The sequence below is a fragment of the Cherax quadricarinatus genome, chromosome 19 (genome assembly GCF_038502225.1).
Source record: "Cherax quadricarinatus isolate ZL_2023a chromosome 19, ASM3850222v1, whole genome shotgun sequence".
Lineage (NCBI taxonomy): Eukaryota > Metazoa > Arthropoda > Malacostraca > Decapoda > Parastacidae > Cherax > Cherax quadricarinatus.
The window spans coordinates 29,448,663-29,475,648 of record NC_091310.1 but is presented as its reverse complement, the minus strand read 5'-3'; the positions used below and the strand labels follow the sequence as shown (position 1 = coordinate 29,475,648).

The 26,986-nt window shown below is 43.7% G+C and overlaps 2 protein-coding genes across 2 annotated transcripts in view; both read left to right on the top strand.

Moving 5' to 3' along the window:
• LOC138852929 (sorbitol dehydrogenase-like) overlaps nucleotides 1-26,986 on the top strand; it is a 614,649-nt gene that overhangs the window by 372,210 nt on the left and 215,453 nt on the right. The gene's annotated exons all lie outside the window — the stretch shown is intronic.
• LOC128688273 (uncharacterized) overlaps nucleotides 24,019-26,986 on the top strand; it is a 61,031-nt gene continuing 58,063 nt past the window's right edge. The window contains exon 1 of the mRNA XM_053776009.2: nucleotides 24,019-24,089. The gene's annotated coding sequence lies outside the window, so the exon portion shown is untranslated. The remainder of the gene's footprint in view (nucleotides 24,090-26,986) is intronic.

Sequence of the window (26,986 nt, the reverse complement as noted above, 5' to 3'; positions counted from 1 at the left end):
CCCTTTTTCCTTTCCTCCTCCTCCTCCCCACTCCTCCCTTTTACCCTTCCTCTTTTTGTCCTTTGGGATTTCTCCCACAGGCGCGCTAGTTCCTAGGTAGGAGAAAGGATACCGGGGTCCATCCCATTCCGTTGAGGTTCTTAGCGGTGGCGTAGTTTGCCGTGGAATCTGGATCGCCTGGGGATGTCCCGATCCCTCTCCGGTATCCCGGAGTAGCTTTGGGTGTCTTTCGGGCGACGAGTGTATCTCTGGAAGCCACCTTTCGGATTCCGGGGGTGGTGGCCGAAGGAGGTATGCTTTGTGGCGGATATCCGGCCGCCCTCTCTTTTGTCCACCGAGGTAGCTCGGCAGATGTGAGGTTGCTATCCCGGATTGTTAGTTTACTAGCATGATGGGTAGGGTATGGCACGGGTTCCATGCTGCATCTGCGCTACTTGCGGTGCTGAGGTCCTCTTGGGCGCGGAGGGAGATTTCTGGCCCTTTCATTCCTCCTAGGACCTATTCCCTCCCCGGTCCCCCCTTTTTTTTCTTTTTTTTATTTTTATTTTCTTTTCTTCTTTCTTTTTTTTTCTTAAAAACAAAAAGAAAGAAGTAACCTAACCATGGCAGCCCTAGTCCATGAACCTGGTACCCCCGGGCCCCTTCTTGATACCGCACCTTGTTCTGACCCCGCCTCGTCTTTGGACCACTCTTCAGACATTCCTCATGCCTCTGTACCTATTGCCGGTGCTGTTTCCTCACCCGCTTCAGGTACTGAGGCCTCGTCTGACTCCTTCAATTTATCGGACCTTTGCTCTCCTCTGACTATGCTTCCGGCCTCTCCCTCTATGGTACGGCAATTTTCAAATTGCCGACCCGTTCCACGTCGGACCAACTCTGGTCCCACGCCTAAACGCCAACGACAATTACCTGCTGATGATACTTCTCCACCTTCTCGTTCTTCTCAGAAATGATCGACACGTCCTTCACTACCTTTCCACGCTCAGTTTCAGACTGAACAGTGGACTAAATTCTTCACTTTACGACCAACTTCCTCTACTGCCTATCTTTCTGACCATAGTATTGGCAAGGCACTCCTACGCCATGTTGGTAAAGATATTTCTTTTCATGCTCTTAAGAGCGGTACGCGCATCATTACCGTACAGAATGCTACCTAGGCTCATGAGCTCTCTCGTCTTTCCCATATCGATACTGTTCCTATCGCTCTTGAAAAACATCATTCCCTCAATTCTTGTAGTGGTACCGTCATTCTGCCCCATACCATAGTTCAACAAAATTTCCAGACATGTGGCACTGACATTCTAGAACAACTGGAACTCCAAGATCTCCCAATCCTTAAGGTAGATACTTACGTTCTTCCTTCCCGTGGGCGGAGACGATACCCTAGCAATGTGGCCCGTTTAACTTTTGACAGCCGAGAACTCCCATCCTCAGTTTATATAGCAGGACATCGGTTACAAGTTCGAAAGGTGATCCCTACACCACAACAGTGTAGAAATTGCTGGCGATTTGGCCATCCAGCGAAATATTGCAGATCTATCGCCGAATGCCCAGTCTGTGGTGCCGATGACCATTCTAATACGTCTTGCAATCGATCTCCCTCTTGCCTTAATTGTCATGAGGCTCACCCTTCGTACTCTCGCCGTTGTCAGGTCTATTTAAACGAGCGGGAAATCCGTTACCTCAAAGAGACAGGTCTCCCTTATGCCATGGCAGTTTCTCATCTCCGCCTCCAAGGGAGACTCCCACGTGTTTCTTATTCCCGTGTTTCAAAACGTCCCCCCACTTCTAGTATCCCATCTTCTACACCCACCTCTGTGGTTACCTCTCCCATAATCACTCCTGTATCTAATCCTTTTGCTGTCCTCGGCTCAGACGTCCCTACTTCAACGCCTCGGTCTAATCTCGCTTCTTCGAGTTCTCTCTCACAAGCCTCAGTATCGATGAGACCTCGTACGACACCTCCTTCCAATCGTCCCTCTACTTCTCAAAAGTCAAAAAAAGGTCCGGTAACACCTCCTACCCATCTTCCACCTCCTCATTTTACCCTCCCTGTCTCTGTCCCTAGTTCTTCCCCTCTCACTGGCTCAGTTACAAGTGCAGAGGTTCACCCTCCTCCTCGTAATGTACCTTCCTCCCCTGTTCCCTCCCAAGTTTCTTCCTCTTCTGCCACCTCCCAGGTTCCTGCCTCTTCTGTCCCCTGCCACGCTTCTCCAGTTCCCTCCACCCTTTCGCCTCCCCCTACCTTGGTACAGTCCAATACAGTTCCAATCTTTACTCATCCTCCCCCTACCATTCCCAATATTGTCTCCCATACGACATCTCTGAATTCCGAAACACTTGAAGCAATCTCTGAATATATTGCAGAGACCAAACCATCAATGGACACTGATCCACCTTCCGCTCTTTCTCTCTCCTCTGCTCCATCTGCGCAACTCCTTTCTTCACAGCGCACCGTTCCTTCGCTGCTTGAACATTTTCCACTGCCTCCGCATGTGGACTTTTCTAACCCTTCTAGTCCGTAGGAACCCTTACCTGCGGATTTCAAGTATCTTTATCATTGCCAATCATGGCCTATTTTCAGTGGAATATACGCGGCCTCAGGGGTAATCGGGGTGAGCTTCAGATGTTACTCTCCCAGTTTGCCCCTGTTGGTGTTTGCTTACAGGAACCAAAATTACACTCTGCTGTTATTTCTCCCATCTCAGGCTATAATTTATTGTATTCTTCAGATCCTTTTCCTGATGGGACCTTTAATGAAAGTGCCCTTCTTCTCCGCACTGATATTCCGTACCATCAGCTATTTGTTCATACTTCGCTGCATTACACAGCAGCCCGTATCCACTTACATAGGTGGTATACGCTCTGTTCTTTATATCTCTCTCCTTCTCGGGCATTATCTATTCCGGATTTTGCCTTCCTTGTTTCGTCATTACCGCCACCGGTTCTGTTACTTGGTGATTTTAATGCCCACCATTTCCTCTGGGGGGGGTCTCGCTGTGATTCCCGTGGAATTCAGTTAGAGGCTTTTCTTGCCACCCACCCCCTCCATGTTTTAAATACAGGTACTCGCACCCATTTTGATCCTCGGACTCATACTCTCTCTTGCATCGATCTCTCAGTTTGCTCTTCCTCCGCCGCATTAGACTTAACTTGGTCTGTCCTCCCGGACTTACATGACAGTGATCATTTCCCAATCATTCTTACTTCCCCTTCGTATTCGCCACCTCTTCGCACCCCACGCTGGCAATTTAATCGGGCAAATTGGAACCTTTACTCACACCTAACTGTTTTTAAAGAGGTTCCTTTTTCGTCCTCCATCGATGAGCTTTTACACCTCTTCTCGTCCTCCGTTTTCACCGCAGCTTCTCATTCTATACCCCAAACTTCGGGCAGGCATTCTCAGAAATGCGTGCCTTGGTGGTCTCCTGCTTGTGCTCGTGCAGTACGTTTGAAACGCGCTGCATGGGGCAGGTACCGGTACAATAGAACCACAGAGCGACTCCTTGATTTTAAAAAGAAGCGTGCTATCGCTCGCCGTGTCATCCGTGACGCTAAACGCACTTGCTGGCGAGATTATGTCTCCACCATCACCTCTGCTTCCTCTATGAGTGCAGTCTGGAAAAAAGTACGAAAACTGAGTGGTAAATATTCTCCTGACCCGGCTCCTGTTCTGCGGGTTGCCGGTGTTGATATAGCAAACCCACTAGATGTTGCCAATGAAATTGGCAATTATCTGGTCTGTATTTCTCAGGGACTCCATCTATGCCCCTCATTTCTTTCCTCAAAGTCTGCCAGAGAGTTAGCACCCTTGGACTTTTCTTCTCTCAGAGAAGAACAGTATAATGTGCCTTTTACACTTCAAGAACTGGAGGCAACACTCTCAGCTTATCGATCATCGGCAGCTGGGCCCGACGACATTCATATTCGTATGCTACAACATTTACATCAGTCAGCCCTTGCAGTCCTGTTACGCCTTTACAATCTTATTTGGTCACAAGGAGTTCTTCCACAGCTGTGGAAATCCGCCATTGTTCTCCCTTTCCGCAAACCAGGCACGACGGGACATGAAACCTCCCACTATCGCCCCATTGCTCTTACCAGTGCAGTTTGCAAAGTAATGGAACGCCTAGTAAATAGACGTTTAGTGTGGTATTTAGAGACACACAACAGTCTCTCCACTCGTCAATATGGCTTTCGTAAGGGACGTTCTACCATAGACCCCTTACTACGCTTGGATACGTATGTTCGTAATGCCTTTGCGAATAACCACTCAGTTATTGCAATATTTTTTGACCTTGAGAAGGCATATGACACAACTTGGAGGTATAATATTTTAGCCCAAGCCCACTCCTTAGGCCTTCGAGGCAATCTACCATCCTTCCTTAAAAACTTTTTAACTGACAGGCATTTCCGTGTTCGGGTTAATAATGTGCTCTCCCCGGACTTTATCCAAGCTGAAGGTGTCCCCCAGGGATGTGTTCTGAGCACAACACTTTTTCTCCTTGCTATTAATGATTTGGCCTCTAGTCTTCCATCAAATATTTGGTCATCACTCTATGTTGATGACTTCGCTATTGCCTGTGCAGGCGCTGACTGTCACCTCCTTACAGTTTCTCTCCAACATGCAGTCGACCGTGTTTCCAATTGGGCCACCACACGTGGGTTTAAATTTTCCAGCACTAAAACCCACCAAATCACTTTCACTAGACGCTCTGTCATCTCCGATCATCCTTTGTACCTCTATGGCTCCCGTATCCCTGAACGTGATAGTCAAGTTTCTGGGCCTCCTCTTTGATCGTAGGTTATCCTGGAAACCTCACATTACCTCTCTGAAGGCAACTTGTCACAGCCGGCTGAACCTTCTTAAAACCCTTGCTCATCTTTCGTGGGGAGCTGATCGTCGAACCCTCCTTCGCCTACATTCCACCCTTATTTTATCGAAACTTGATTATGGTGACCAGATCTATTCAGCGGCATCTCCTGCTACTCTCTCTAGCCTTAACCCCATTCATCACCAAGGATTACGTTTATGCCTTGGTGCTTTCCGCTCTTCCCCTGTCGAGAGCCTCTATGCAGAAGCGAACGTTCCATCCTTATCCGATCGCCGTGATGCCCATTGCCTGCGCTACTATGTACGCTCTAATGATCTCCGCAATCCTTCCATTTATAGAATGGTCACTGATATTAGTAGACATTCTTTATTTGTTCGCCGCCCCTGTTTACTCCGTCCCTTCTCTCTTCGCCTTCATTCGCTCTTGTCTTCTCTTCAACTACCACCTTTCTATGTACATGTAGCATCTCACTTTTCCCTACCCCCCTGGGAAGTTCCAGCTGTTCGAGTCTGTTCTTTCTCCCTCCCTTGCTCGAAAGCCCAACTGTCTACGGTCGCTTCCCGCTCTCTTTTTCTTGACCACTTTCACTCTCATTCTCATGCCATTGCTGTGTACACAGATGGCTCTAAGTCTTCTGACGGCGTAGGATTCGCAGCAGTGTTTCCGGACAGCGTCGTACAAGGGCATTTACTATCTTCGGCTAGTATTTTTACTGCTGAATTATATGCCATCCTTACAGCACTTATCCGTATTGCATCTATGCCTGTGTCATCATTTGTGGTTGTCTCAGACTCCCTTAGTGCTTTACAGGCTATACAAAAATTTGATACACCTCGCCCCTTAGTCCTCCGTATCCAACTTTGGCTACGCCGCATCTTTACCAAGCATAAAGATATTGTTTTTTGTTGGGTCCCTGGTCATGTTGACGTACAGGGCAATGAACAGGCAGACACTGCTGCGCGGTCAGCAGTACATGACCTACCAGTTTCTTATAGAGGTATTCCATTTACGGACTATTTTGCTGCAATATCTTCCCACCTTCACACCCGTTGGCAACAACGTTGGTCTACTATGCTCGGCAACAAACTTCAGTCTATTAAACCGAGTATAGGTTACTGGCCGTCTTCTTATCACCAGTGTCGAGGTTGGGAGACTACTCTCTCCCGTCTTCGCATTGGCCATACTCGTCTTACTCATGGATATCTCATGGAGAGGCGTCTTGCTCCTCTCTGTGAGAATTGCCAAGCTCCATTATCAGTCAGCCACATTCTGTTGGACTGCCCACTTTATCAACGAGCACGCAGAATTTACCTCTGTCGTCGTCTTCGCTCCGCTGCTCTCTTTACCTTCCCTTCTCGCTGATGGACCCACCTTTCATCCGGACTCTCTCATTGACTTTTTGACAACGACTGACTTACTTCACAAATTCTGATACCTTCAGCCCTTTCTACTTCAATCTCTTGCTACCCTCTACCCCCGTACTATCCCCTGCCCCGCTGTTTTCTGTAACCTGCTGATCATCCCCCCTCCCTTCTGCCATCCAATTCCCTTGCTTCCTTCCCTACCCTGCAGCGCTGTATAGCCCTTGTGGCTTAGCGCTTGTTTTTGATTATAATAATAATCAAGCCTTGCTTGAACTGAATGCTTGGTTGCTAATGCCATTAATAATAATAACAAATTTTTAGAACTGTTACTACCTCTGAACATATATAATTGATGAATTCCTAAAGTCTTGATGCATTGTACATCTTATGCTCCAGACATTCATTATTCATCCATTAACACTGTTTCTGAGTTTTATACTCTTGTTTTACTTAACATAATGTAAGTAAATTCATGTCATTGGTCTGGAAAATAAATGTGGATTGCCATGTTCTGTTTTCAAATAACACACACTTAGAACTTTAGACAACTCTCTCCATCCTAGGCCATTATCAAATCACTTGGTATCAAGACTTGATGAGGCACAGGAATGAATGAAACATCTTGATAAAGGTTCACCTCAGTGGAGGTTATTTATAAATTGTTCCAGATTCAAGTTTGTGACTTTTTTCGAATTCTAAGAAAATTCAGTGCATACTATATTAGTGCATTCAACAGGTGTATGCACAACATTTACCTTCAGACATATATAGAGTTTAGTCCCAGTTTTTAAGATTAAGGTACCTGTATTTCTAGTTCTAAAGTGCACAGGTGAAATGCAGCTATGATACATGTATAGTCTTTAAACAAAGCAAACTAGTCTTATATGTATTAACATTTGTGCAAACTGTTCTGCAAGCTACAGCATCAATATTTGTGATCTAAGTGTTAAGCACCTTACCAAGTCCAGAATTTAATAAAACTGCAGCTTGTTTGTTAATGTTACCCAGCCGTATGGTGTAAGCCTATGGATAAACTGTTATTGCTTCTGATAATTCTTTTTCTTGTGCATGTCAGTACTAACATATAAACTGTGGGTGCATTGGTGGTAACTAATTTTTATACGTAATTAATAGTTTGGTTTTTATAGCCATTATGAAAGTTTAGTGCTTTTTGATTATAATAATAGCTATTATGTAGTAAATGCATGATTGTGAGAGACTCTTAGCTTGTTGCTCTTGTATAATATTTCTCTCCTAGTGTGTGAGCATATCTTTAACTTATATTTTTTGATATTTGCTGATATTGTGGCATCATGTTAGATTTATAGAGATGTTCTTTATTAAAACTATTTTTGTAAGATTTTGGATTTGCTTTTCATAATCCCTAAAATTCTTCATGCAGATTTTTATTATTATTTTTTTTTTTTTTTTTTTTTTTTTTTTTGAAGTATATATGCACAAAGGATGATTTACTTTCAGAATTTAATAGTTACCATATTTAGTTACACACAGTAAATAGGGCTCAAACTGTGGTTAAAAACATGACCACAGTCTTCAAAATATTGATTCATTTGCCATTTTGTATATACATATTTATTTTAGATTTGTAAACTGATGGTTTTAAAGCTGAATGTTGACTTACTATTTAAATTTTGATTGTATGATGGACCTATATATTCCTGAAATCAGTGTGGCTGAAGGTGTTGGAACAAAGACTACAATTTGCCTATTGGAATTCTTCAAAGAACACTATATGCTCTTGAAACACAGTGTATATTGAGAAAAACCAGTAATGTTAAAGGATATTGAGAGTTGTGAGAAGAACCCTCTTAACAGGTTAAAAGCATTTCCAGTTAAGACTCAGTCTTACCCCCTTCTTTTTTTCCAGCTGATTTATGCATAATTCATGCTACTGTATATACTCTGCCCTTGTGGCTTAGCGCTTCTTTTTGATTATAATAATAATAATGTATATACTCTGCTGTCTGCTTGATCACTGTAGTCTAACTCGGTGCATTGCAAACTCTTCATATCTTTAGTTGTGGCATTTCTTTGCACTTTGCATTCAATGTCTAAGGTTCCTCCCCTTAACATGCTTTCTACTTTTTTTTTTTTTTCCCTCCCACCATGGAAGTTCATATGGTTAACATCTGCCTGTTTTCCCTGCCATTTCTGAAGTCTTGTATCACTGCCATGGATTCTGCTCACTCTTTAGCATTCCAGTTGTAATTGCATGCTATATCTGCCATCACTGATTCTAAATCCACCAATGGCATGGTATATACAGCTGGTTTTTCTGATTGATCAAAGTCTTTACTGATAGTATGTTGGCAGAAGAATTATTTGCAGTTAACCCTGGCTGCAATGGCTGCTGCTTCACTTGCTGTAGTAAATTCTCCCGTAGTTTTTATAAAGTGATCTAATGCGATTCCTTGCATCCTTATCTTCGCATTTGACATTGGCTGTCTCATCTTCGATAGACCTGGATTTTTACATTCTGGCTCTAGGACCAGAATGAACTTTTCTGCTTTACACATGCCAATATTAAGGATCTTCCAATTTCTCACAGGAACATGCCCTGCCTTCAGATTTAACTGGTATTTGATGGCATTTAAGAGATGGTAAGCAGTGTCACTGAGTCTAGTTAGTGACCAGTAAACTAATTTTGATCACTTTGTAATCAGGCTTTTGGTCTTCATTTTTGACAGTTGTAGAAATAAAGTACAGTGGACCCCCGCCTTATGAACGCATCACGTTACGTTGAATCCACCATATGAAGCATTTGAAGGCAAAAATATTGCCTCGCCTCACGATAAAAAACTCGCCTTACACGATTCGTCCAGAAAGCGTCCCACGTGTGGCCTCAGCTGCCCCGTGGGTGCCAGTGTTTACAAGCCAGCCAGTGTGGTCGCATCCACGCATACATTCAGTACATTTCACCTTATCCCAGTATCTTTTGTGCTTGTAACTGCAAAATAAGTCACCATGGGCCCCAAGAAAGCTTCTAGTGCCAACCCTGTGGTAAAAAGGGTGAGAATTAGTATGGAAATTAAGAAAGATTTGGAAAGGTTTGAGGCTAACCCTGAGAAGCCTATGCCAGTTGTGGAATCCATTGTGCCTACTTCAAAGGTTAAGGAAATGTGTACAAAGTGGGTTGAACTGTAAACCTTTATGGATGAAAATCGCCCTAACACAGCTATTGCAAGCCGTGCTGGTGACTATTACAATGACAATATTGTGGCCCATTTTAGGCAAATCTTAAAGGAACGGGAGGTACAGAGCTCTATGGACAGATTTGTTGTGCGACACAGGGCCAGTGACTCTCAAGCTGGTCCTAGTGGCATTTAAAAGAAGGGAAGTAACCACGGAAAAGGACTTGCTACCTCAAGTCCTAATGGAAGGGGATTCCCCTTCTAAACAATAACTTCCACACACTCCCCTCCTCCCATCCCATCAGTCATCACCAGATCTTCAATAAAGGTAAGTGTCATGTATTCTATTCTTAGTAGACTAGGGCTATAATTTATTGTATTCTTCAGATCCTTTTCCTGATGGGACCTTTAATGAAAGTGCCCTTCTTCTACACACTGATATTCCGTACCATCAGCTATTTGTTCGTACTTCGCTGCATTACACAGCAGCCCGTATCCACTTGCATAGGTGGTATACGCTCTGTTCTTTATATCTCTCTCCTTCTCGGGCATTATCTATTCCAGATATTGCCTTTCTTGTTTCGTCGTTACCACCACCGATTCTGTTACTTGGTGATTTTAACTCCCACCATTTCCTCTGGGGGGGGGGGGAGGTGTCACTGTGATTCCCGTGGCATTCAGTTAGAGGCTTTTCTTGCCACCCACCCCCTCCATGTTTTAAATACAGGTACTCACACCCATTTTGATCCTTGGACTCACACTCTCTCTTGCATCGATCTCTCAGTCTGCTCTTCCTCCGCCGCATTAGACTTCACTTGGTCTGTTCTTCCAGACTTACATGACAGCGATCATTTCCCAATCATTCTTACTTCCCCTTCATATTCACCACCTCTTCGCATCCCACGCTGGCAATTTGATCAGGCAAATTGGAACCTTTACGCACACCTAACTGTTTTTAGAGAGGTTCCTTCTTCGTCCTCCATCGATGAGCTTTTACACCTCTTCTCGTCCTCCGTTTTAACCACAGCTTCTCATTCTATACCCCAAACTTCGGGCAGGCATTCTCAGAAATGCGTGCCTTGGTGGTCTCCTGCTTGTGCTCGTGCAGTACGTTTAAAACGCGCTGCATGGGGCAGGTACCGGTACAGTAGAACCACAGAGAGACTTCTTGATTTTAAGCAGAAGCGTGCGATCGCTCGCCGTGTCATCCGTGACGCTAAATGCACTTGCTGGCGAGATTGTCTCCACCATCACCTCTGCTTCCTCTATGAGTGCAGTCTGGAAAAAAGTACAAAAACTGAGTGGTAAATATTCTCCTGACCCGGCTCCTGTTCTGCGGGTTGCCGGTGTTGATATAGCAAACCCACTAGATGTTGCCAATGAAATTGGCAATCATCTGGTCCGTATTTCTCAGGGACTCCATCTATGCCCCTCATTTCTTTCCTCAAAGTCTGCCAGAGAGTTAGCACCCTTGGACTTTTCTTCTCTCAGAGAACAGTATAATGTGCCTTTTACACTTCAAGAACTGAAGGCAACACTCTCAGCTTGCCGATCATCGGCAGCTGGGCCCGACAACATTCATATTCGTATGCTACAACATTTACATCAGTCAGCCCTTGCAGTCCTATTACGCCTTTACAATCTTATTTGGTCACAAGGAGTTCTTCCACAGCTGTGGAAATCCGCCGTTGTTCTCCCTTTCCGCAAACCAGGCACTACGGGACATGAAACCTCCCACTATCGTCCCATTGCTCTTACCAGTGCAGTTTGCAAAGTGATGGAACGCCTAGTAAATAGACGTTTAGTGTGGTATTTAGAGACACACAACAGTCTCTCCACTCGTCAATGTGGCTTTCGTAAGGGACGTTCTACCATAGACCCCTTACTACGCTTGGATACGTATGTTCGTAATGCCTTTGCGAATAACCACTCACTTATTGCCATATTCTTGACCTTGAGAAGGCATACGACACAACTTGGAGGTATAATATTTTAGCCCAAGCCCACTCTTAGGCCTTCGAGGCAATCTACCATCCTTCCTTAAGAACTTTTTAACTGAGAGGCATTTCCGTGTTCGGGTTAATAATGTGCTCTCCCCGGACTTTATCCAAGCTGAAGGTGTTCCCCAGGGATGTGTTCTGAGCACAACACTTTTTCTCCTTGCTATTAATGATTTGGCCTCTAGTCTTCCATCAAATATTTGGTCATCACTCTATGTTGATGACTTCGCTATTGCCTGTGCAGGCGCTGACTGTCACCTTATTACAGTTTCTCTCCAGCATGAAGTCGACTGTGTTTCCAATTGGGCCACCACACGTGGGTTTAAATTTTCCAGCACTAAAACCCACCAAATTACTTTCACTAGACACTCTGTCATCTCCGATCATCCTTTGTACCTCTATGGCTCCCGTATCCCTGAACGTGATACAGTCAAGTTTCTGGGCCTCCTCTCTGATCGTAGGTTATCCTGGAAACCTCACATTACCTCTCTGAAGGCAACTTGTCACAGCCGGCTGAACCTTCTTAAAACCCTTGCTCATCTTTCATGGGGAGCTGATCGTCGAACCCTCCTTCGCCTACATTCCACCCTTATCTTATCGAAACTTGATTATGGTGACCAGATCTATTCAGTGGCATCTCCTGCTACTTTCTCTAGCCTTAACCCCATTCATCACCAAGGATTACGTTTATGCCTTGGTGCTTTTCGCTCTTCCCCTGTCGAGAGCCTCTATGCAGAAGCGAACGTTCCATCCTTATCTGATCGCCGTGATGCCCATTGCCTTCACTACTATGTATGCTCTCATGATCTCCGCAATCCTTCCATTTATAGAATGGTCACTGATATTAGTAGACATTCTTTATTTGTTCGCCGCCCCTGTTTACTCCGTCCCTTCTCTCTTCACCTTCATTCGCTCTTGTCTTCTCTTCAATTACCACCTTTCTATGTACATGTAGCATCTCTCTTTTCCCTACCCCCCTGGGAAGTTCCAGCTGTTCGAGTCTGTTCTTTCTCCCTTGCTCGAAAGCCCAACTGTCTACGGTCGCTTCCCGCTCTCTTTTTCTTGACCACTTTCACTCTCATTCTCATGCCATTGCTGTGTACACAGATGGCTCTAAGTCTTCTGACGGCATAGGATTCGCAGAAGTGTTTCCGGACAGCGTCGTACAAGGGCATTTACTATCTTAGGCTAGTATTTTTACCGCTGAATTGTATGCCATCCTTACAGCACTTATCCGTATTGCATCTATGCCTTTGTCATCATTTGTGGTTGTCTCAGACTCCCTTAGTGTTTTACAGGCTATACAGAAATTTGATACACCTCACCCCTTAGTCCTCTGTATCCAACTTTGGCTACGCCGCATCTTTACCAAGCATAAAGATATTGTTTTTTGTTGGGTCCCTGGTCATGTTGACGTACAGGGCAATGAACAGGCAGACACTGCTGCGCGGTCAGCAGTACATGACCTACCAGTTTCATGTAGAGGTATTCCATTTACGGACTATTTTGCTGCAATATCTTCCCAACTTCACACCCGTTGGCAACAACGTTGGTCTACTATACTCGGCAACAAACTTCAATCTATTAAACCGAGTATAGGTTACTGGCCGTCTTCTTATCACCAGTGTCGAGGGTGGGAGACTACTCTCTCCCGTCTTTGCATTGGCCATACTCGTCTTACTCGTGGATATCTCATGGAGAGGCGCCCTGCTCCTCTCTGTGAGAATTGCCAAGTTCCATTATCAGTCGGCCACATTCTGTTGGACTGCCCACTTTATCAACGAGCACGCAGAATTTACCTCCGTCGTCGTCTTCGCTCCGCTGAATTTACCTCCGTCGTCGTCTTCGCTCCGCTGCTCTCTCTTTACCTTCCCTTCTCGCTGATGGACCCACCTTTCATCCGGACTCTCTCAATGACTTTTTGACAACAACTGACTTCACAAATTCTGATCCCTTCAGCCCTTTCTACTTCAATCTCTTGCTACCCTCTACCCCCGTACTATCCCCTGCCCCGCTGTTTTCTGTAACCTACTGATCATCCCTCCTCCCTTCTGCCATCCAATACCTCGCTTCCTTCCCTACCCTGCAGCGCTGTATAGCCCTTGTGGCTTAGCGCTTCTTTTTGATTATAATAATAATAATATTCTTAGTAGAGTAGTAATTGTGCATGTCTTCTTCAGTTTGTGTGTATTAAAATTAATATTTCATGTGGTAAAAATTTTTTTTTTTCATACTTTAGGGGCGTCCTGCACGGATTAATTTGATTTCCATTATTTCTTATGGGGAAAATTAATTCGGCTAACGATAATTTCGGCTTACGATGAGCTCTCAGGAACGGATTAATATCATAAGGTGGGGGTCCACTGTACTCTCGTGCCTGCTTATTTGTTACCTCGCTCGTGAAAGGGTACCCATAAGACTACTGCTAGAATGCAGTCATTCTAGTCAGTTCTTGCTGCTGTCATAGCTAGGTTGTAATATGGGGGCCTGTCCGGGAGCTGGACTTAGAGAAACGGTTGAGCTTAGGGTGAAGCTTGTAGCAGGAACATTGTGTAGCTTGCTGTTTCGCTTCGCTTTACAAATTTTGCGTGTCAGTTGCTTATGATCAGCCTTGCTATTGGGTGATCGTTCAACAGCTCGCTACTAGCTTGTTCAGTGTGCTCGCTTCGCTACGGTCAATCTTGTGTACAGTCGGCTTTGCTTGTATGCGTATTCTGCAATCGTACTGTGCATAGCTAAGCGTGTTCTGCAAATTAACGTGTTACGTTGGGGTATTCGTACTGTGCATAGCGAATAACTTATGCCACCTAGACGAGTCAGACGCCTGGTGTCGGCATATACTTTGCATAACCTACCTAAATTGTCCCTACAGCGTTGTTGGCAAATTGCTCGTTCCATTGTCATTCCCATTCTAGAGCTGGTTGAAGCACGGTCTGCTATCTTGTGGCTTCTATTTCTGCCTTGCTTACCGTGGAGTGCACTATATTTATCACTGTACATAGTGTACATATTGCTGTTATAATTGGTGAAGGATAATATAAGTCTAAACTTTTTCTACTGTGTTTATTTGCTCCCATTACACCTGGGATAACAGGCCATTTGAAATCCTAGGTTGTAATATGGGGGCCTGTCCTGTCTCCAGACTTCTCCAAACCTTTTTCATTACAGGTTGATGCTTGTGAGTCTGGGGTTGGGGCGGTACTATTACAAATCGGGAACAAGGAGCTGCAGCCAATCGCATACTTTTCAGCTAAGTTCCAGCCACATCAGAGAGCTTACTCTACCATTGAAAAAGAAGCCCTCGCGCTGGTAATGGCTTTGGAACATTTCGATGTTTATGTGGGCCAGACATCGCAGGTGGTCACAGTCTACAGTGATCACAACCCGTTAGTCTATCTCCAAGCCATGAAGAATCACAACACAAGGCTTATGCGTTGGACGCTCAGGCTGCAGCCCTACAACCTAAAAGTCTTGACATTTTTCATCATTGCCTTTTATTGTAGTCCTTCAGTTCACACCTTGTCTGTGTTTAGTAACAGTGTTGAATGGATGGGAGTTATTTGGGTTTAGCTCTTAATTTGATTACAGTGTGATCATAGCTCACATTTTTAATACAGGAAGTACTCTCTTAAAATTTTTTAGTTCAGTGTAGTTTCGTTACAGCTTTGATGAGAAAAAGAAATAAGTTCCTGGCCAGGAATGGAAAAACTTAAATAGTATTTGGTGGAAAACATGCATCAGCGTAACACTAAATGTTCGCTAATGGCCATTCCAAATAAAAGCTTTAAGTTTATTTAACCCTTAAACTGTCCAAATGTAGATCTACGGTGACGTGCGTAGCGCTCTGAACGTAGTTCTACTTTTTTTTTTACATGCTTTCAAATGGAGAAAATAAAGGTCGGAGCGCTACGCACGTGAACGTAGATCTACGTTTGGACAGTTTAAGGGTTAAAGATCTGAAAGTGACACCTTCATGACAAGTTGTGGTTGGTTTGAACGTTTTAAGAAACTTTTTAAAACTGCATAACATACAAACAGCAGGCGAGTCTGCAAGTGCCAACAGAGAAGCTGGAGCTGCTTACCCAGCTTTATTATTATGTCAGTTTCCTCCCTTATGGTTTTTTGTATTTGGTTTTTATGATACATAGTGTGCTTTATATAATTCTGAAACATGATATATAAAATAAAAATGTCAATAATAAGAGTAAATATGACTTTATAGCACCCCAGAGCAACATTCCATAGTCATGTCTGCGGTATGACTGCCCTCCCTCTTGGCTCTCTATCATCCCTGATACTCCATTGTACCTGTATGGCTCGTGTATCCCTGAACGTGATATGTAGTCAGGCTTCTTGTCTTTCTGTTTGACTGTCGGTAATCCTGGAAACCTCGCATTACCTCCCTGACGGCAACTTGTCATAACCGGCTGAACTTCCTTAAAACCCTTGCTCTTCTTTCATGGGGTGATGATCGTCAAACTCTTTCGAATGCATTCAGCTCTAATTGTATCGAAACTAGATTATGGTGACCAGATATATTCAGCGGCTTCTCCTGCAACTCTTTCTAAACTTGATACCATCCATCCATCCTCGCCTGTTGAGAGCCTATATGCAGAGGCAAATATTTCATCCTTGAATAATCACCATGATGCTCATTGCCTCTATTTTGTCCGCTCCCATGACCTTTGAAATCCATGTAACGGACATTAGTAGAGGTGAATTGTTTGTTCGTCGCCTGTTTACTGTCCCTTTTCTCTTCGTCTACATTTGCTCGTCTTCTCTTCAGTTGCCCCCCTTGTGGTCATCTACCGTCTAACTTTTCTCTTTCCCCTTGGGAAGGGAAAAGTCAAGATGCCCCAGTTGCTTCTCGCTCTTTTTCTTAATCACTTCCGATCTCGTTCTCATGCCATCACAGTGTACACTGATAATTCTAAATCCTCTGATGGTGTCGGGTTTGCAGCAGTGTTTCCAGACAGTGTAGTGCAAGGGCATTTATTAGACTCGGCTAACATTTTTACAGCTGAATTGTGTGCAATTCTCATAGTTATCCATATTGCATCTATGCCTGTCTCACTATTTGTAGTAGTCTCAGATTCCCTTAGTGCTTTGCAAGCTATTAAAAAATTGGATTCACCTCGTCCCCTTGTTCTTCGTGTATAACTTTGGTTATGCTACATTTCTAGCAAAAACAGATATCATTTTCTGTTGGGTCCCCAGTCATGTTAATGAGACCCTTCAAAACTAGGGATGCCAAGCCCATGATGATCCTCTTCAAATCACTTGCTCTCTAGGCTGGAATACTGCTGTACACCAACTGCCCCTTAAAGGCAAATAAAATTGCTGACCTGGAGTGTACAAGGAACTTTCACGGCACACAAGTATAATAAAGCACCTATATTACTGGGAACAGTTGAAGTCCCTTGGTTTGTATTCTCTGGACCCCTGGAGGGGGATTAGTACCAAACTTGCACATGAAAATAACTCCCTATGAAAGCAAAAAGCTCTGCAAGAGATGCAACATTCCTCTAATGAAGAGCACGGGAGTGACGAGTACACTGAGACACAACACAGTAAGTGTCAGGGGCCCAAGACTATTCAACTGCCTCCCAGCATACATAAGGGGGATTACCAACAGACCTCTGGCTGCAGGTAACTAGATGGGTGGCAATCTTGCTTCTTAGAACCCTTTCAAAGGTTTTTGTGATATGGGACATTAGTACTATCGGTCTGAAATTCTTTGCTATTGCTTTACTGCCCCCTTTGTGAAGTGGGGCTGTGTCTGTTGCTTTTAGTGACTGGGATGACCCGTGTCCATCCTCCCTCTTCATAGAATGCTAAAGGCACGTGTTATTGCTTTACTGCCCCCTTTGTGAAGTGGGGCTGTGTCTGTTGTTTTTAGTGACTGGGATGACCCGTGTCCATCCTTCCTCTTCATAGAATGCTAAAGGCACGTGATAGGGGCTTCTTGCAGTTCTTGATGAGCACTGAGTTCCACGAGTCTGGGCCTGGGGCAGAATGCATGGGCTTGCCATTGCCTTTTTGAAGTCATGTGGTGTTAGGAGCCCTTGTGGCTTAGCTCTTCTTTTGTAATAATAATAATAATAATCTTTATTTACTACAAGTACATGTACATGGTATACAGTCCTAGCTGACAACAATGACATACTACTACATAGAAAGCCACTTGTTATGCTGAGCATCTCGGGCAAATTAGGTCAGTGTTCCAGGATGCGACCCACACCAGTCGACTAACACCCAGGTACCCATTTTACTGATGGGGAACATAGACAACAGGTGGAAAGAAACACGCCCAATGTTTCTACTCTGGCTGGGAATCGAACCCAGGCCCTCGCCGTGTGAAGCGAGAGCGTTAACCACCAGGCCACCAGAGATGTTTGAATTGACCTAATTCTGAGTCTCGGTCATATAAAATTCATTTAGGTTGTCAACTCTGTCTGGTTAGTGGCTCACTATACACTGAGTCATACTGGGACATTTGTATTTCACTCATTTCCTTGCTGTCATTGTCATCTGTGTAAGTCCCATCTCATTTAACCAGGGGTCCAGTACTGGATGTTGTTTTTGTCTTAGATTTGGGTTTCTTTCAGTTTCATTTATGGCTTTAAGTTCTTCCTGAGTTTCTCGTCTCTTGTATGATTCCTTAGGCTTAAGTTCAGTATTTGCTATTTCTCTGCGCTGTGCTTCTCATATTTTGGATATACTGGCCCATTTCAGCAACTCTGTGGTTCTTCACCTTCGCCTATATAGTGTCTCTTTCTAGTTTACATCTTCTCTTTCCTTTTCTTCTTTTCGTAAAGGAATATGCCTTGAGCAAACATGAAGTGCCACAGAATTAATTCTTTCTAGGCAGATGTTCGGATCCATGTTGTTCAGGATATCTTTCCAACTTGTTTCATTTAGGACATGGTTGACTTGATCCTGCTGTATGTTTGTTATTGAAGTTGAATTTGACATAGGTACCCTCATAACTGATCACATTTTGCCGGTCAGGAGCCCTACGCATACATGTCTCTACCTCTGTTATGTTGTGATCTGAGTGTCTGATACGGTTATATTTCGTGTCGGATCATCATTGTTAGTGAAGATGACGTCCAGTGTATTCTCCACACTCGTTGGCTCTATTATTTACTTGCTGCAGAGATTTAATAGATCATGTGTGTGTGTGTGTGTGTGAATTTTCACCTGAGCTGCCTCCTGGAGTTATCTCTGCTAAAACATTTGGTACATTCCTCCATTTTAGGTGTCTTAAGTGGAAATCCCCCAGCAGCAAGATGTTTGTGGCAGGAGCTGTAAGATTTTCCAGACAGTGGTCATTTTTTGTTTTGTACATGTACATGGTATACGGGCCTAACTGACATCAATGACATACTACTATGTAGAAAGCCCCTTGTTATGCTGAGCATTTCGAGCAAATTAGGTCAGTGTCCCAGGATCGGTACCCATTTTACTGATGGGGAACATAGACAACAGGTGGAAAGAAACGCCCAGTGTTTCTACTCTGGCTGGGAATCGAACCCAGGCCCTCGCCGTTTGAAGCGAGAGCTTTAACAACCAGGTCACCAGAGCCCCAGAATTTTCAAAAGCTGTTCCTGGAATTGTTGGGAAGTTGCATCCGGGGGCTTCGATACGGCCATAATGACAAGGTTTTGGTTTTCGATCTTACTACCAAAACTTCAACTACATCATTTGAGGTGTTCAGTAGTTCTGAGCATATGAACGACTGACACATAGGCGAACCCCCTTTTGATGCCTGTTTACACTTTACGTTGTTAAAGTGATTCTTTGTTGCAGACCCGGAGAGTGTACAAAGAACTTTCACAGCACACACAAATGCGATAAGGCACCTAAACTACTGAGAATGGTTGAAGGTCCTTGATCTATATTCCATTGAACGCAGGCGAGAGAGATACATGATAATATACACTTGGAAGGTCCTGAAGGGATTGGTACCAAACCTGCACACGAAAATCACTCCATATGAAAGCAAAAGACTCGGCAGGAGATGCAACATTCCACAGATGAAAAGCAGGGGTGCCACGAGTATGCTGAGAGAACACACTAAGTGTCCGGGGCCCAAGACTGTTCAATTGCCTCCCAGCATACATAAGGAGGATTACCAATAGTCCTCTGGCTGTCTTCAAGAAGGCACTGGACAGGCACCTAAGTCAGTACCTGACCAACCGGGCTGTGGTTCGTACGTCAGCTTGCGTGCGGCCAGCAGTAACAGCCTGGTTGATCAGACCCTGATCCACCATGATGCCTGGTCTCAGACCGGGCCGCGGGGGCGTTGACCCCCTAAACCTTCTCCCGGTAAACTCCAGGGGTCTCTATGAAAGCCGCAAACATTGCGTTTGACTCTGTGAGCAATTTACTGATGAAACGTATTTTGTTGGTGGTGGCTTTAGACCCTGTATATTTGCAAAGATAAATGTCGTATTGATGGTATGTGGGGAAGCTTAGCTTGCTGGCACTATTATCTGTTGTTTTGGAGTGGAGGCCATTGACTGTGCCTCTGCTCCAGAAGTGATTTTAGTTGGTGTACGATTTCTGTCATTTTTTGCTAGCTTTTTTTTCCTTTCTGGCACTAAAAAACCTCTGTCTCTGGAGTGGTTGTTGCGGAACTTGTTGAAAACGTCAGTATATGCCTTGGGGACTGATATACCAACTGCTTTGCCTCCACTGAACCCTGATCTTATCAAAAGTAGATGAACTAAATTCCTCTCCTTTCCCACTCTTTCTAAACCCTTGATCCCACTCCATTTCTATTACTATTGCCTCCCTTCATCCCCCTTCCTATTGTGTCACTAAACTACTCTTCCTACTACTACTTCACTACCAGCCTTACCACTACCACTACTACTATTTCTACCACTCTTGGTCCCGTCCTTTGCGCTCCCTCCCCTGGCCTCTGTATACTGTCCGCCTCACTCTTTGTAAATGATCCAAGTCGGACTAAAACGTCGTCCTAAGCTTTCCTCTTCTATGAGCGGATTATTTGTGTATTTCCCGTCAAGAACTTATAAAGAGTCAAATGCCCCGTCTTTACAAGATCGACTCTATACCCATTGTCTCTTACCATTTTATCCGCTTCCATGATCTTCATGATCCTTCCACATATAGAACAAGTATCGCTGTATGACCCTTGTGGTTTTAGTGCTTAGTTGTGATTATAATATTAGAGCAATTTTGGATATAAATAAGGCTGATTTATTTCATTATTACCCCATTTATTATTATAAAAAAGAAGAGCTAAGCCTCCCCATTTATTACATCCCTTTCTCTTCTGTATTTGCGTTCTAATGCTATTCCTTAATTTACATCCCCTTGCTTTTCCATCCCTCTTTGGAAGGTTCCGAAGATCCCATTCCACTCGGCTTCCAAGCCCAAAACGTCACTTGCCTACTGCAACCATACCCCTCAAGGAAGGTTCCTTGATGTTGGTGAGGGGCTCTTGATTAGGGAAATTGGATCTGTGCTCCAGTTCCCCGAATTAAGCCTGAATGCCTTCCACATCCCCCCCCCCAGGCGCTGTATAATCCTCCGGGTTTAGCGCTTCCCCTTGATTATAATAATAATAATACTGCAACCATATACTCACTCTTGAATATTATGACTCATTCTCATGCTATAACCATGTACAGTGATGGCTCGAAATCTCTCGATGGTGTTGGGAATGCAGCTGTTTTTCCAGAAAGAATAATCTAAGTATGCTTACTAGAGTTAGCCAGTATTTTACAGTAGAGTACATGAAAATCTCGCTGCGACATGTCTGCCTTTTTATTCGTGGTTGTCTCCACCTCCCCAAGTCGGTTACAAGCCATCCAGAAATTTGATTTCCCTCATCCCGTCGTCCTTTGTATACAACTTCGATTATGTCCTTGTTCACCTAGCAATCAGTAGGTACCCGGATGTTAGTCGACTGATGTGGGTCGTATCCTGGGAGACAAGATTGAAGGACCACAATGGAAATAAGACAGTCCTCGATGACGCATAGACTTTCTTGGGTTATCATGGGTGACGAACGATAATAAATTTGTTGAGTTAGTTTAGTTTACTATGTTTATTATGCACCCCATACCCATCCTGTGGGCGGTAGTCAAAAGATTACAGAGTTAGGCATAAGAATTAACAACTGGGCGTCTACACTGCAAACTGAATTGTTTGCAATCCTAATGGCGCTAAAGCTAACCTATGACACTGAGCTTGACTCTATCATCATTACTGATTCTATGTCATTATTGAAGGCTCTTGGCTCATATAATGACTCCATCAACATGTTCATTGGAGAAGCCAGGTATAGATACTCAAAAATTAGGGACAAAGGAATTAATGTACAATTGCTATGGATCCCATCACACATTGGATTACTCCTTCATGATAAAGTTGATATGTTAGCCAAGAAGAGTACCCAGAAGGAGAATGTAGAATATAACTTTGGTATAACTGTGTCTAGCATTAGGAATAATATTAGGAGAGAAGTAAATAACGAAAATAATTGTTATAGGAATGCAGTTAGAAGCCTGAGTAGATCTATATATAACCCACTATGATAACATGAAAGTAGATAAGTATGTTTATGGAGCAACGTGCAATGTGAACAGGCTGACTGATGTAGTGGCCAGGCTTAGGCTTGGTTACAAGTACTTCTGGCAGTTTGGGAGACGCACAGATGAAGATCAAACTAAATGTAAATTATGTGATCAGGCATATGGTCACTCTCTTGAACACTGTGCTTAATTGTCCACTTATTGAGGAATACAGAGACAGACAGTATAATAACCTATGTGACATGTCAAGATATCTTATTAATGAAAATAAGATACCAGATATACTAAGCAAATTTCCTAAATTTGCTTGTAACAGATAAGTGAACTATAGATATGTAGATATAAATCCATATGTATTCCTGTTAACCCTTTGGGGCCTAGTTCCTAGGCCTTTTGTGTATCCATATGCTCTCGCGCTACCGTCCACAGGATGGATATGGGGTGCACAATAAACTAGTCACTTCGGTGGCAAAATCTACTCTTTCTCTCCGGGTTAAATATCTGAACAAATCTTACCTTATCGAACAAGCAGACTCTGCCAATTCAATCAGCTAGTCACAACCACTCAATTTCGTGCCGAGGTATTTCTTTTACAGTCTATTTTTCAGTACTCTCTCAGCAACTCCTTAACTCCTGGCAACACTTGCTTTCCCCTAAACCACGACTGGGATTTTGATTTCTTCTTCCCACCACTGTTGAGCCACTGTTGGGCTTGGGAAACTGCACTCCCACACTTACGAATAGAACCTCCACCCACCCATGCTACTGTATGACTTATGATTTTGCCACATAACATGATTACATTAGAGGTAGTATATTATTATTTTTTTTTATCCTGCAGGGGGACAGGCTAAGCTCTTAATTGGATTGTCTATGCAAGAGGAAGGCTCTATGAAGTAACTCATCCAATTACTATCCAGGGTCACCCATACAGTTACTATCCAAGGTCACCCATCCAGTAACAATCCCAAATCACCCATTCAGTTACTATTCACATCTACCGAGTGACTTAGCACATTGTATTCAGAGGCAGAAACGTTGAAAATTTTTCTAGAAACATCAGAGGTAAGGAATTCTTCAGCAGTTCCTCCCAACCTGTACCAAGCAGTGTGTCGGTCCCACCCACCCTTTCAAGGAGGTTGCTGTTTTCATACTGGTGAAGGGCTCTTGATCGAAGGAAATGGAGCTACCTCTATTCCTTGAACCAAGTCTGATCGCTTCATTCTCGAGGCGCTGTATAACCTCCTACGGATTTAGCGCTTCTGCGTAATTTTTAATAATAAAAATAATAACATACATAGAATATATATATATCCCGAGAAGTGTATTATTCTCAGCGTATATATTCTGAATTTACTTTAATTCTTATTTTAGGACTTAAGTTATTTTTGTTTGATGGTGAAGATGTTACAAGCAGCCTTAATGACCCTCGTGTTGTCGACATGATTTGAATTCCATTAATCAATTAACCAATAATAATATTTAGAAGAAAAGGAATCGATCCCTTCACGTTAATCATGTTTCTTTACTCTCGATCCTGTTCACTTAGCAGTAAGTAGGTACCTGAGCGTCAGACGATTGTCCTGGGTCGCATCCTGGGGTAGAAGGACTCATTGGAAATAAGACAGTCCCCGATAACACTGACTTTATTGGGCTATCCTGAGTGACTAATACTTTGGGTTAAAAATCACAACAATATCTTATCTCTTACTTGGCAGTTTGTTGCACTCATGTTGATGGAACCTAATGACGCATTTCTTAATTTAATTAAGTAATACTCGCTAACTGAATTAACTAGCGAGCGTTTCCTAATCCCTCCTGTCTCTCCACACAGGTAGGTTGGTTAATAGGGCTTAAAGCTTGTCGACTAAACGAAGGTCATTATGGCTGAACGTAACCTGTACATCACCAGCAAAGAATACTTTAATACCTAAAACAGGGATTAAGGTAAAATATCAACGTATATACGCTGAGAGACATACACCTCTTGGTGTATCATATTCATGTCACCGGCAACCAAGAGCAACAGTGTTTGAACCTGGCGCTGCTCACAGCTGCAGCCTCTCGCTTAAAATCATGCGTGGCTGCCAGCAGTCTTTCTGCCACACTGCTGGGCTCACTACGGCAGAAGAGCTCTTATTTTTGGCTCTTACTATCGTCCTTGACTCATGTGTGTACCAACGGGTAGAGCTTCCTGTGTGTTTGTGATGAGCTGTCTGGGAGACAAGCGCTTGTGTCAACTACAGGTGACTTATTTCATTCGTACAACCCATGCACTGGGGAATAATATTGACTTCTCCTCAGCACTTTTACTAAGAGAAACTATATAAAGTTGTATGAGGATCATTCTAGTGAGTTTTTATATATATATATAACAAATGTGTTTGTGAGGGCAACAGCGGAATGAATTCAGTTCTACATGGAGTGTTATATTAGCATAAGGGATATGTGAGTGCCCCCAGCCACGTCAGTGAAAGTGAACACAAAATAAGAGAGAACTGGTCTGTCTCGGCATCACCTTACACGAACCTATACTTCCCCCCTTTTTTCTTGAGATTTATTCCCCTTAACGAGGAGTACTTTGATGCTGGCAAAGGTTTCTTGATCAAGGAGTTTAAGATGTCCACCTCGTTGGACAAAATTTGATTTCCTCTACAGGGTGTGCAAGTTATGCGAGTTTTCTCAGCCACGTCAGTGAAAGTGAAAATAAAAGATGACTGGTTGTATCAACTTACATAACAGACTTGCACATAATCCTTACTAGGTCTTTGCCATAGGTTTACCCCAGCCATAGGGCTGGTAGGTAGACAATGGTGAAAGACGACAAATGGAAATTGACATTAGCCTTTTAAACAACGTTTCGTCCAGAGATGGGCTTCATTAAGCCAAGTCTTACCTGGAGAGAGTTCCGGGGGTCAACGCCCCCGCGGCCCGGTCTGTGACTAGGCCTCGTGGATCAGGGCCTGATCAACCAGGCTGTTACTGCTGACTGGACGCAATCCAACGTACGAGCCACAGCCCGGCTGGTCAGGTACCGACTTTAGGTGCTTGTCCAGTGCCTGCTTGAAGGCAGCCAGGGGTCCATTGGTAATCCCCCTTATGTATTCTGGGAGGCAGTTGAACAGTCTTGGGCCCCTGACACTTATTGTCAGTAAAACGTTGTATTAAAAGAGTTCTTTGCAACCAGTGTTTTTTTTTATTCACCATAGGGTTGTACAAACTCCTACACTCCCTCGGGAGCCAGTGATGAGACTATGGAAAATACCCGTGCCAGGGCACTATCCCTGACGAATATATTATCATCATACTTTTTTCTTTAAGATTTATTCCCTTCACGAGGGGGGAGGTACCGTGATGTTAGTGAAGGTTTGATGTAACAAACTAACTTGCCTCCCCGTCTTCAGGCACCGTATTATTTCTTTATCTTTTAAGCTCTTTCACATGAATGTATTAATAAATCAAAGATTTATCGTTTGAATATAATTATACCCATGCAGGAAATTGATTTTCGAATTAATTGAACGTTATTACACATCCCTAATAGAAGACAAGGCCACAGTGGCACTCAGGATGAGGTTTCGTTTATTTTTATTTTTTAAACATTTACAAGCTGGGAGTAATTCTACTTCACACTGTTTATTTTGAATGGCGTATCTCTCGATTTGTACACACTTTGAGAAACATTGTATATACACCGAGGGATGTATACTGACTCGTGACTTAAACGATAGCGTCTTCGGTTTTCATCCGAAGGACTCGTGCTCGATCCCTGGATGAGTGAAAACTTTGGGTATGTTTTCAAACACCACCAGTACACTTAGAGACAACACAATAAGTGTCAGGGGCCCAAGACTGTTCAACTGCCTCCCAGCATACGTAAGGGGGATTACCAATAGACCCCTGGCTGTTTTCAAGAAGGCGCTGGACAGGCATCTAAAGTCAGTACCTCATCAGCCGAGCTGTGGTTCGTGCATCGGTTTACGTGCGGCCAGCAGTAGCAACCTGGTTATCAGACCCTGATCCACCATGACGTCTGGTCTCAGACCGGGCCGCGGGGGGGGGTTGACCCCCGAAATCCTCGTCCAGGTTCACCTAGCAGCATGTAGGTACTTAGGTGTTACCTTGGAAGAGAGGATCGTACGACTCCAGTGGAAGTGCCATACTAGATTTCAAGCGTTACTAACCCTCCGGGTTAATAATTCGAATAGTATCTTCTGTTTTAGGTATTGAAGTATCCTAGACTTGTGACGTAAAGGTGGCACCCAATCTTAATGATCCTCATGTAGTCGATAGTCTTAAAACCAAGCAGTCTACCTCAGTATATTTCAACATCCATCTGTATCTAAAGTATAATCTCCCCCCATTCCATTCCAAACTGGATCCAGGTTGTCACTATGGATGCAGTATAACTAATTGGTGAAAGTATTAGACTCACACTCGCAAGGTCCTGGGTTCGATTCTCTGAGCTAGTAGAAATATAGGGGGGCTTCGTTACACCTCTACTGCCCCTGCCCACCTAGTAGTAAAAATAGATACCCCTGTGCTAGCTAACTGTTATGGGTCGTATCCGGGGGAGGGGGGGAGGTAAGTTTTAGAAAGATCCAGTCATTCTGAAACGTCATGTCCTGTGTATGAAAACATTGTGATCCTTTGATTCAGAAACTCCAGTGTCTGTTGGAAGTAGCAAAATTTTGATAGTAGGTATCTGTGTGTTTATGCCATTTAAAGTAAGGGATGCCACCCACATCAGTCAGCTAATATCCAGGTACCAACTAACTGCTAGGTAAACAGGGACAATAGGTGCTCCCTCTTTCTTATGTGTAAGGAGACCTTGAAATACATTTCGCCAGGCCAGAGAATCTAACCTAGGTTCATTCTACACTACTGAGCACATTATGAAGAGACAATAACACCTACATCTCTTTGAAATTTGCCGACTCTTTGACAGCCTAGTGGTTCTGATCGATTGTTCCGTTTATTAAAGGACCCCCGGACACCTGCCTTTTCTCCTCTTAGACAGTCTCGCCTTCAACACAGTTTCTCAGCATAATTTCTTATACAAAACTG